General features: G+C 46.1%; 1 protein-coding gene and 1 pseudogene across 3 annotated transcripts in view; one reads left to right on the plus strand and one right to left on the minus strand.

The window, feature by feature from the left end:
* NEDD4L (NEDD4 like E3 ubiquitin protein ligase) overlaps positions 1–12,862 on the plus strand; it is a 338,017-nt gene that overhangs the window by 193,494 nt on the left and 131,661 nt on the right. The gene's annotated exons all lie outside the window — the stretch shown is intronic.
* Positions 3,998–4,116, minus strand: LOC122204333 (annotated as a pseudogene).

A 12,862-nucleotide genomic window follows, 5' to 3' on the forward strand; every position in this document is an offset into this window, starting at 1 on the left:
TGTGCCTCCCTCCACTTAGCTATTTTGTTACTTGTAGATCATGGTCTAATTATTTAGCATAAAGGGACACTAGTCCTGTGGGGTGTGTAATCATATTTATAGTACCTTTTATTAGTTTGCATTCCATCGTGGTAATGTGGTGATATCATAAATAACAGAGAAACATAATATCCAATGCTTGTGAAAGGGTTTTCCTGCAGCCAGGGAATTTTTCCTTGTCGTTAATTTGGCTTGCCGGGGAGGTGGGGAAATAACAGTGTGTGCTCATGTGTTCAATTCCCGGTCTCGAGCATTGGTTAGAGAGTCCCAGCGCCCTGCCTCGTTCGGAAAGAACTGTCCCGTGAATTTGATGCGGTTTAGATTTATAGCAGCATGGCTTGGACTGTGTTTGCTGCCTTAGTCAGCTGTGAGAGCTCCCTGCTGGGGCCACTCCTGTCTGATGGAAAAGCAGCAGCTGGGAAGGTGCTGTTTCAGGCTCTTGCTGTTTTTAAAAAAAAAAAAAGAGAGAGAGAGAGAGAGCAGGAGAGGGGGGAAAAACTCCACTAAGTCCACAAGCTGGCATTGGAGGGGGAGACCGTGGTCATGTGGTTCTGGCCATCCTACCCTCTGTCACAGTGTGGATGAGAGCTTTTTGCTCTTATCCAATCATGCCTGGAATGCCGCTTGCCACTTGGGTTATTTCTGCTATCTGTCGCTCTTGGTGCCGCAGTGCTAACGGTTTGGCAGATGGGACACTTTTTCTTGGAGTTTGTGCCTTCGGTTTTTGACTTCTGGCAGCGCCGGGCTTGCCTTTGCCGCTCGCCCTCTCCCTCCCTGCCCCCCTGGGCACCATGGCCCATCGGCTTCGGTTTCATTTTGGCTCTGGGCGCAGCAACACAGCCCCCGAGTCCGAGATCCTAGACCAGGAGAGGGAAGACGACTTTTTCATGGCATTCCACACACTCCCGCGGAGGAGCGGCGCGCACCCCTTCGCCCAGCACGGAGCCGAGGACGGCGGCGGCCTGCAGGAGGCCGTGGGCGCGCTCAAGCGCAGCACGTCCATGTTCATCCCGCAGCTCCTGGGCCCGCTCGACGCGCGGCCCACCCGCAGCTCGTCCGTGCAGATCTCGCTGCAGCGCAAGGCGGCCGACGGCGCCCCCGACGCGGGCGCGCCCCCCGAGGGCCTGGACGGCGATGCGGGCTCGGCACCTCGAGCCGGCGGCCCGGAGCCCCCGGAGCCCGAGCCCCCCGGGAGCTCGCCTCCGAGGGCCGCCCGGGCCCCGGGCCCGCAGCTCAACGGCACGTGCGGCCGCCAAGCGCCGGGCCCCGCCGCCTGCGAAGGCCGCGAGGAGGCCGCCCGGGGCCCCGAGGGTGGCGGCGGCGGCGGCGGGCTGCGGATCCAGCACCGCGCCTCCAGCGCCGATGTGCGCCAGGTGAGGCTGACGCCCTTCGGGGCCGACGGCCAGAGCAGCCCTTCGGCGCCGGAGCCCAGGCGCTGGTCCCTGCAGCACGTTCCGGATGCTTCTGGAAGCTCTGGGAAGCGCTGCTTCGTCTTCCAGTTGCAGCAGCCACAACCGGGCGCTCCGGGGTTGGGCGGTGACTTCAACTTTGGCTTCACCGGCACGAAGGGCGACCGGCTGGTGAGGTACCCCCGCATCCGGCTGGAGAGGAGCACCTCGTACCCCACGCAGCCCCGAGCGGAGCGCGGGAGCCCCACGGAAGAGCGAGGCCTCCCGGGTCACCCGGAGACGCCGCCTCGGGGCCGCAGGGGGGCTCCCGAAATCCACAGGACGAACTCGGTGGAAAGGACGCCACAGGGGCAGGGCTGCACGTTTAAGATCAGGCAGGATCAAAACGCGGGGCAACAGCACTTCAGAATTCTCGTGACTCGGGGGCCGGAAGAAGCCCCCCAGAATCCCGAGGAGAATAACGCCAGCAGCCCCGGTTCCACGGTAGCTGGCGCCCCGGTAAGTTGGCGTGCGTGTCGGTGTGACCGCGGGTCTGCAGGGACTGAGTCAAGCCAGAAGGCTTCTTCGGCAGCCTAATTAAAACAGACTTCATCCTCTTCCTTTCTGGGAGTTTCCCTCCTTCAGGCCAATGTAACAATGTCTGGCCGAGCTCTGAGATCATGATTTGTAGCCCCGTATTTGGTAGAGGCCCATAAAACTAGCTAGCGTTTAAGAAGATACCGTTTCTTTAGATCCTAAAAGTCGAATAACGTTGACTTCAGAAGTTTTGAAGATCTGCACAATCCTTGCACCCCCACCCCTTTCCACTTTCTGAATAAAAGAACTTAAAAAACTTATTACTTTAATCTGCCGGTGACTCAACGTGTTGACATTGGAAACGCATTTAAAAGCCAGTCACTTGCGCGCGTAGCCTGCGATAACAGTTTTATTTAAAAATAATCAGGTCTAACAAAGGTGAGAGAATATTGCAACACTTGAGTGGCAGCTCTTAACTAAGTGCGTGTAAAGTCTGATCAGTTCTTCTTAATGGCCCTTTTGCTGTGGAGGGTTGGCCCTGGTTATATAATTTATTGTCTTTGGGGTTTTGTCCCATTAAGGAGTACTGCAGAAGAGTAGTCACGCTAATGGGACAGTAAGAAGTGTGTTTTTGAAGCAGATGGGCTCATGGGCCAGGGCTGGGCAAAACTGCCTGGGGACTTGTTAATGGTCAGGTGGCGGTGGCCGTGCAGCTGAACACTGGCCACTTGAGTGTCTAAGCCAGACGCTGCGTATAGAATAGCGAGTGCCCCGTCTCCAGCTGTGGAAACAGACGCCCTAGAACAGACTTTGGCCTTTATTTCTCTTGTATTCCTGCGGTCTCCCTTTCCGTGAAATGGAGTGCGGGAAGACAGCTGCTAACTTCACCAAGCAAATGATGACTCTGCAGCTTTCATGGTTGATAGTGGGATGAAAAGCGTTGCATCAGTTAGCTTTCCCTTCCCTGGTAATCACCAGCCACTGAGTGCTCTGTTTCAACAACACGCTCCTTGTCTGTTGAATTGGATCCCCCCCCCCCCCCCCCCCCCGGGTTTGTGGGATGACTGGTTTGGAGGACATGGTCATGAAACATGTAGGGAACATTTTGTTTGGGTTTTAGTTGCATACTGTGACTTTTCAAAGCTCATGGCTGAGTATTACTGTGGGATTGTATCTTCTTTTGTTGCTGTGTGTTCAGAAATGTTTTTGGCTGTTCAAGCAAACTGTATCACACTGCTCCATCATTGGCTGTCACCATTTTGAGGATGTAATCAGATGCTAAATGCAAATACGATAGTTTTCCTGGTATCATATAAATGTTTCTTCTTCTGTTCTCTTCCATACTTTTTTTTTTTTTTTTTTTTTTTAATATCTAACCCTTTTGTTAGGACATGTCTAAGTGCTTAGTCTTGAACTCAGCCAATACCATTTTTATATAATTGTACACATTTCGGTAGCATTTTGAAATTACAATACTTCTGACCTTCATCCCAAGAAAGTGTGTCAAACAGTTGTAGGCGTCACTGGGCGACACAGTTCCATGCTGAACTTGGACCACCTACCAGCTGAGGTTTGATAAGCAAAACGCATTCCTAAAGTTAGCTTTTTTTTTTTTCCTTTTAAGTTTATTTATTTTGAGACAGAGGCGGGGGGAGAGAGAGAATCCTAAACAGGCTTTTTGCTGAGTGGGCAGAGCCCGACGCAGGGCTTGAACCTGCGAACCGTGAGTTCATGACCTGAGCTGAAACCAAGGGTCGGACACTTAGCTACCCCAGCGACCCTGCATTCCTAAAGTTTTGATAACTCTTCAGTTCTATTGCCAAAAACTTAAACCATTTTGTAGTTGGATGTCGACATTAGATGGGATTTATATAAAGTCTCATTTGGCTTGAGATTTCTAATGTAATTAGAAAATAAATAGAATATTCTAAAAATTATGGGTTGATACAAGGGCTAGCCCTCGAAAGGGCTATTAAAGTGGGAAACAGATTTCCTCAAATTTGGAAACTTAAGATCTAGTATAAAGAGCTTTTCTTGAGAACAAGTTTGGTCACAGTTTTATAGGTGTGGTTTTCATATGTGAATTTTTAATCAGCAATAATCGCGCCTCAGATAAACCTCATTGGCTACGATACTGCCACTGCGCAAAGCTCATTTGTGAATTTTTATATATCTGTGTATTTTTGTTCACATACATGAATTAGTAAATGGTTGGTCAGCAGCTGGCGCTTTCTAAGCAACAACTTTTTTCTTTATGAAGCAAAAACAAAACTTGTCACGTAACAGACCTGTCGGCCCCATTCAGCACTTTGTCCGCGTTTTGTACGGGCAGGGGTGTTCGGCGTAGGCAGCAGCGACCCTGGCCTTATTTATCTTGAGGGAAAACATTCACTTGGACGTCTGCAGTCTGGCTGCCACCAGGCTTTTTTCATGGTTCACATATCTGCTGCTTTGGTGGAAAGGGTACTTTATTACTAGGTCACATGAGAAATTGACTAAAATCCTTTGCAGTCTGGTTTTTAAATGACGTGAGAAATCTTGCTTCGTTGGGCAGACCACTCAGGATTCCTTTTACAAATGTGCTCATCTTGTATAGTCTGTGCCTTCGACCTTAGTACAAGGTTATCCTGTTGAGTATTTTTCTGTGTCTCTGCTCCCACACATCCTATTGGGAGTAAACCTCACATGTAACATGACTTCAAAAAATGTTAACCAGCTAGATTCCTGGGGAAGAAAAATACACGGAAACCCTTTGCGCTGATGTTTTTCCATCTGGCCCACCACCCTTGCACTGAAGTCGAATTGCTTCTTGTAGTCATCCGTTATGATCTTTCAGAGGGCTTAGAACTGAGCTATCCTGTTTGTGGCATTATGAACCAGTCATTTAAAGGAGAACTTATTGGGGGCTCCTGGGTGGCTCCATCGGTTAAGGGTCCAACTTCAGCTCAGGTCATGAGCTCATGGTTCGTGGGTTCGAGCCCCATGTCGGGGTCTGGGCTGACAGCTCAGAGCCTGCAGCCTGCTTCAGATTCTGTTTCTGGCTCTTTCTGCCCCTCCCCAGCTTGTGCTCTGTCTCTCTGTCTCTAAAATAAACATGAAAAATTTTTTTAAAAAAATAAAGGAGAGCTTCTTTTCTTAGTTTTTGAGTTGTTTGGTTTGCTTACAGACTGCTTAACTGTATTCGAGTTTTTCCGAGGAGGTAGGATCACTCTTTGCCAGTACGGGTGCCCCTGTTCAACACCGTTTCAGGCAGAGTCACAACTAGGTTCTGTATTTTACCAGCTAAGTTCTCTGATCCCATTAAGTTAAGTGTCCAAGGTCCACTGTGGATGTAACAACAATACACTGGGCGCTTGGAAAGTTTCAGAGGCTGTCTCCAGTTGCTTGTGGACATGGTTTCTAACGGAAACAGAGGGAGGAGGGTCGGGGGGCCAAAACAGGTATTCTCCCACCCACTACGTATACTATCAGGGAAGGGAGTGTTTCCCTTTTACTTCCACCCTAGGGTCTCTGCCTTTCCATGCGCCCTCTCAGCGGACCTACACTTCACAGAAGCAGTGTAATAATAACAATCTGTTGGGATTAAACATTCACTTTACTATAAATGACAAAGGAATACCCCAACTATTTCTGTTGGTCGGGGGGAGTAATTTTAGTTTGAATCTCTTTTAGAGAAGATGATTTTACTGTACAGAAAAATCTCAACAATAGTATTAGCTGGTGTCACTTTCCTATGAATATATGTATAAACCACCCCTTTGTTTAAAAACATGTCAACAGCAGTGTAATGAATAAGAAAAAAGCTAGTATTCTTTTCATGCCCTTGGGTATTATTGTTGTTGTTGTTTTAAGTTTATTTTTGAGAGAGAGAGAGAGCAGGGGAGGGGCAGAGAGAGAATCCCAAGCAGGCTCTGCACTGTGAGTGCAAAGCCCAACGGGGGGCTCAAACCCATGACCTGAGCTGAAACCAAGAGCGACACTTAACCGACTGAGCCACCCAGGCACAGCTCCCTTGGCGTCTGATTGGATCCTATAAACATTTTTTCCCTTGAATATAGTAACAGTTTCTTAATGTGATCACGTGATCACATGAGACTATTCTGATACCATGTAACAAAATTTCAACTATTTTTATGGGTGTTTTGTTTCCGCATCCCCCAGTGTTGACACAGATAGGAGTTTTTACACACAGACAAGTATGCTTGCAGTGGAATCTCCTGTCTCTCTGTAGCACTTCACCTTGAAGAATGCCTTCGTTTACTGTCACTGACATCCCATTGCAGAAGCATTGCCTCTCTCAGCCTTCGCTGCTATCGTGTGAAATAGTGCTGCTTTCCTGTTTGATGTGACGGTATGTGATGCTGTCATTAGGTGTGGAGACTAGCATATCAGATCACTTTGTTTGTGCATAATGGGAATTTAAAAAGATACCTTTGCACAATTTAAAAGTCCATGTAGCCAAACAAGCAGTTAAATGCTTCTAATGATGTAACGTTTTTGCTGAAAATTTTGGAGACGGTGTCTCCATTCGGTGCCTTGAAGCACTAGCTTCACAGAGAGAGGGCAGCTTTGGAGACCCACAGAGGCAGCTTGGGCAGTTGATTGACATGTCTGGGGGGCGGTCAGAGGCCCTCTCTGAGCCTGCTCGTAGGTGAAAAAATGAGGGTAAAAGTGTTAAGCTCACAGGTTTGTGGTGAGGTTTAAAAGAGACAACAAATGTGGAAGACTGTGAACAGTTTTTGATCAGCATTAGGCACAGCATGGATTTAAGGCATACCTGGAAGTGTTTAATAACTAGCTTTGAAATGTCCTTCCTGCTGTCATCTCCTCTATCCCGAGTCTCTGGCCGTCGGATAATCAGCATCCCAGATCCCTAACGCCACCTGTGACGACAGTCCTTGAAAAGAATCGAATTCGTGAGCTATGCATTGGAGAAAAGGACTTGGAGTTGTATTTGCTGTATTGAATTTTGAAACTCTGAAACATCTATTTTGGCTTTTCAGACACGCTTATATTTTTGTATCATTTTGCTGTGATTTTTCCATTGGTTGAGTTTACTTTTCCTTCTTAAAGGTTGAGGCTTTTGAGCAACACTGATGTTATCTGTACAAAATCTCTGCATTGTATGATTTGGAAATGAGGATAGTGTCTGGGAATAGGCCTTATCAGATACTGCCTTTCAGAGGGTTTTCATAAATGCTGCAGCTGTCTCTCTTGGCTAAGCCTGGTGCCAGAGTTCCTAGGCATTGAAATTAATCTATAATTTTGTAACACATGTTAATAAGAAAATTGTTACCTCTACCTAAAAGTTCACAATACCAGAAGAAATTTACTGCACGTAAGAATTATCTTAAAACATAATGAAATGTTGGGTGTCTGTACAGTTGATGGTTTAAAACTGAGCCTAATCTCAACGACAATGTATTTATACAACTTGAGATGATGAAGCACATTTTTAACAAAAATAATTAAGTGCATATTATTTTTTTTTAATTTTTTTTAATGTTTATTTATTTCTGAGGCAGAGAGAGACAGAGCATGAGTGGGGGAGGGTCAGAGAGAGAGGGAGACACAGAATCAGAAGCAGGCTCCAGGCTCTGAGCTGTCAGCACAGAGCCTGACACGGGGCTCGAACCCACGAACCGCGAGATCATGACCTGAGCCGAAATCGGTCGCTCAACCGACTGAGCCACCCAGGCGCCCCTAAGTGCATATTATTATTGCTGAGCTAGGTTACTGCCCTAAATGCTTTATTATTATTTTTTTTAGCTGTTAATAATACTACCAATACGTTTGCAATAATGAGGAAAAAGCCGGAAATTGACAGACGGTGTCAAAACTATTGATTGAATGCATAAATACCAGAATATCCAAGTTTCCACTATAATTGCTAAAAGAAGCTTTGGAAACGGAGTTCCAGAATTGCCTGGGGATTATTGAGAGGTTTAATGTCCTGTTTTTGGTCATCCAGTTGCCTCGATTTCCACCAGGCATCATAATATAACCATGTCCTACCCAAGAGAGAAGAGAACCCCAAGACAGTCTACCTGCTATATACACCCAGCTCCAGTTTAAAGATTAAAAGGGCCTAAAGGGATAGGGTGTTGAAAACGTTAGTTATAATATGTATTTCAGGAGGTCTGTGATTTTTTTCTGGGCAAATGGAGGTTCTTGAAAGATTTTTAGCTTTTCTCATTATGCATCGTGGATGAATACATGTTCTCAATGAATGTTCCTTTCTGAACCTTGTTTATTATTCCACTCCAGCTTATTTGGGCGAACTGGAGTACCGAGGGCTATAAAAAAACAAGTAAAACAGGTGGCCTCCAAGTAAGCGGTTGACGTCCTCGCTGGTTCTGTGCTGTCCTGAGTTGACACTTTGGTGGTCTCCAGGCATCACCACGTTGTAACAGGAAGTCGGGCTTTCGGTACGGAGGTTGGGAGAGATTGAATTTCAAGAAGCCTGCTTTTTATACCCCGATCGTTTTAGAACCATGAACTGTTCTGACACTTTGGAATCAAGTGCTTCGTGGGAAGGGAGGGGTCCTGGAATGAAAGTACCAGAAATTGGGTTGGAGGGGGTCGTCTTTCCTTCAGATTGACTGCCGTTGCTACACTTAGTGTTCAGATCCTTTGGGTCAATTCCTTGAGGAGCCTGCCTTAACTAGCTGTTCTTTTTTGTTTCGTTTTAGAGAGAGAGAGCACTCAATAGGGAGGGGGGCAGAGGGGGAGAGAGAGACTCTTAAGTAAGCTCCACACGCAGCATGGAGTCTGATGGACGCAGAGCTCGATCCCGCGACCCTGGATCATGACCTGAGCCAAAACCAAGCGTTGGACGCTCAACCAGCAGAACCGTCCAGGTGCCCCGGCTGCCTATTCTTTGAAACCATCCTGTGTTTATTTTAGTGTTAAGTGCTGTGCCATATTCTCCTTACTGGATAAGCAGAAAGTGGCAGGGGACGGAGGGTGGATTTACTCCAGGGAGACGAGGCCAGCATTTCCCCCAGCAAATCTGCCTTGTGGAGCCCCTGGAATTTATTTACACAGCCTGCTTTTGTGACTTACTTGTTACAGATCAGAATGAGTCACGAGGCTTTTACAGCCCTCATCTCCTAATTTTGAGGAATCTGCTTACAACCTGTGACCTTTCATCCTGTTACCTACCTCTTTCTGGGGGGAGGGCTAAGAAAGGGTAGGGAGGGTACTAGGCATAGTAAACATTTGATGATTCAAACAGTTGGATAGATTTACAGTTCTTATTCTCTCTGTAGGCCAATCCAGAACTGATAGACCTTTAAAGTATATTTAATGACCCACATGTCATATCTATTTCCTCGAGAGACTTTCATAATCATGTGTTTTTCTTGACATTTTTTTTTTCATATTCTTTTAAAATACATGATTAGATACTTGACTCTTGAGGGAGGGGGGAAAAAGCTGCTTTTCTGGAATTGAATGGAAATTCAGATTTTTTTGAATTGAATAGAAAAGCTGAGCTGCAGCAGAAATATCGAGATGTGTACCTGAAGCTCCAGCCAAAAAACCAGCACTTCAAAGCAGGGAGCTTCTGGCTAGGAGTTCTGTTGTTCAGCCAACAACTCCCTGCCCCTTCCCTAAGGACTTTGGCTGAGTTGACCCTGCACACTGACAGCACAGCTCTGGGGTTCTTTCTTACTCTCCTCATCAGTGACAATGCCTTAATTTTAGATTCAGTTCAGTAGATATGCACTGATTGTATTTTCCACTGGGGGAAAAGAGACACTAAATTGTAATAAAACTCTGAACTTTTGATGCAGTCTTAATATTTAAGTTGACTCAACCTCTTACAGTAGTAGAAACCATGCTTAAAAAAAAAATTGGAGTGGGGGGCGCCTGGGTGGCTCAGTCGATTAAGGGGTTCAGCTTTGGCTCAGGTCATGATCTCACAGTTCGTAAATTCAAGCCCTGCGTCGGGCTCTACGCTGACAGCTCGGAGTCTGGAGCCTGCTTCGGATTCTGTGTCTCCCTCTCTCTCTGCTCAGGCGCTCCCCCCGCCCCCTTAAAAATAAATAAACATTATAAAAATTTTATTTAAAAAGTAAAAAAAAAAATTCTGGCACGGTATTCTACACATTCACATGCATTATTAGGGTGCCTGGGTATTATATAAAGGACAAAGCAGTAAAAATAGTTTTGTATAAACACAGTGTGCCTCAGGGGCTGCCTGCACCCTCCGTTGAAATCCTACGAGCAAGAGGTGCTCCTGCATTTTGTAATCCGGCACTGACTTCTAGCTAACGTGTGCAGGAGTCATGCTTGAGTTTTCTACTCATAAACTTAGAGAGCTGTGTGTTCCCTTAGGAATTATGTCGGCCAGTTCCTTTCGACTTTAAGATGAGGAAGTTGAGCATTATTTTTGCGGTTACAGAGAATATTCTTTGTATCTCACAAGTGTGAAGTGATTGTTTCCTAATACTGCACGTGCCCTTTCTGTACGTGCAGCTACTACTTGGTGTTAGAAACCCAAGAGGTTGGGAAGCCTCACTTCTTAGAGCTTTCCAGATGGCAGACGGGATAGCGGACATGAGGCGTAGCCCGCAGAAGCGTCGGGCCCTGCATAGGCGGCAGGTGGCAGGTTGCTTACACACGGGATGGGACACTGTGGGTCAGGGGGGACGAGAACCATCGATGTCACGGAGGGGAAGATTGGAACCGGATCTGGAAGGATGACCGGGAGTTTTGTCAGTGGATCAGCGGGAGGGGCTTTGTTCAAGAGACTGAACGTAGAAGGGACTGCCCGTGATGGGCTTCCTGTGTTGGCCCAGGAATTTCCTTGATCGCGATCGGCAAGTTTCAGATTGTGTTTTGGTGTGAAACTTTGTGGAAGAACTTTGGGGTGCAGTCGTCAGCATGAATAATTCTTCTCTTTCGCGTCAAACGTTGAGCTGAATGAATTCCTTCCTTGCCTGTCCTCTGCCCTTCCACAGAGCTCTTGTATAAGCACCTGCCTGGGTCAGGTCGAGGACAGAAAGATACCAAGACAGTTCATGCCATTGAGTGGTGGTAACAGGAGTTAAAGCGGGGCCTGTCACTTTTAATGTATCGTAGGGCCATAACCTGAACAGGAATGAGTAAGCTTGATTTATAGGGCTTGCCTCTGTTAATTATTTACATAGGCACTGGAGAATTTACCCAGAAGAAAGGCTAAAGAAATGAGTATTTTCAGCATCACTCTGCCCTTCTTTCTGTTTTTGTTTTTGTTTTTAATTTTTTTTTTTTCACATTTACTCAGTTTTGAGAGACAGGGAGAGACAGAGCGTGAGCAGGGCAAGGGCAGAGAGAGAGAGACACAGAATCGGAAGCAGATTCCAGGCTCCGAGCTGTCGGCACAGAGCCCGACGCGGGGCTCGAACCCACGAACCGTGAGATCGTGACCTGAGCCGAAGTTGGACGCTCAACCGACTGAGCCACCCAGGCGCCCCCCTTCTTTCTGTTTGAAATGACATTTGGACATAAGAACATGCTGATCCTTACTCTACATTATGACACGGGAACCGTTGTATTAATTATGTGTAGTACTTACGCTTGAATTTGTATCCATTTTGACTTAACAAAAAACATATCCAGAAAATAACCCCAATTTCCACCATGCGGATTAACCATATTCACTTACATGTAGATACAGTCATTAAATAAAATGAATAATAATGATTGGATCTAAAACCTAAACCAAGCACTAAAATAAGCTCGAGATTTTAAATCTAGGTTTCAATAATTACATATAAATTGTTCCACACCATGGAATAAGAAGCAGTTAAAAAATCAGATCTGTGAAGGATGGTAACACTCCTGACCATGGAAGGAGAGAAGGGAATCACCAAGATGGGTAGACTCCGCTAAATGAAAGTATTAAATTTCTGAACAGTGAGAAAAATTAACTCGGGAAAGCCACAGATGTTTTTCTTAGCGATTAACATGATTTTCTCTCACGGTATCTCTTCTCAGTGTCTGTGACTGTACGTACATAATTTTGCTAACAGGTTAATGCCTGCGTTGCAAAAGTTGTAGTAAATACTAGGAACATAGAGAGATTCCTCATTCTCCTGATTCTCCCACCTCTGCCCTGGGAAGTAGGCACAGGGCGGGTGGTAAAACCCAGAGGGATGAACGACCAAGACATAAGAGCTCACCATCCAAGCTGCATCACTCTGTGCCTTTTGTGTTTAAAAAAAAAAAAAAAAAAAATGGTAAATACATTATATAAAACTGGGAGGCCTTGTGGTTGCAAATAGCACACCTAAGCTGCTGCTGGTGGTATTTGTGGATAGGACTTTAGAATGAGTTTCATACATTTAAGCATTTAAAAATGATAAGGAGGGGCACCTGGGTGGCTTAGTTGGTTAAGCATCCAACTTCAGCTCAGGTCATGAGCTTGCAGTTCATGGGTTCAAGCCCCACATCGGGCTCAGTGCTGACAGCTCGGAGCCTGGAGCCTGTTTCTGATTCTATGTGTCCCTCCCTCTCTCTGCCCCTCCCCTGCTTGTGCCCTGTCTCTCTGTCTCCCTCACAAAGAAGCAGACATTAAAAAATTTTTTTAACGATAAGGCAAATGATAGGTACTGGAATTCTTGTGTTTTGAAATATTGGAGTTAACCCAGAAGAAGTTACAAATCTAAACAGAAGCCTTGCTAAATAGATGCTTTTATTTTCTACTTTTTAAGGAGGTTGCTCTCTGTACCCGTTACAAAGAACGGATGGATGGAAAGAAGGCCTGTTAAGATTACTGGCTCCTGTTAAAATAATTTGGTGATCGCGCAGCTGTATTTAGGTCTCAGCCAATAGACCTTCTGGATTATGAATGCCCCTTTGATCCTTCCTTGAGTACATTTGTCACCCAGAATTTTTTAACCTTTATTTAT

The sequence above is a fragment of the Panthera leo genome, chromosome D3, assembly GCF_018350215.1.
Source record: "Panthera leo isolate Ple1 chromosome D3, P.leo_Ple1_pat1.1, whole genome shotgun sequence".
Classification (NCBI taxonomy): Eukaryota; Metazoa; Chordata; class Mammalia; order Carnivora; family Felidae; genus Panthera; species Panthera leo.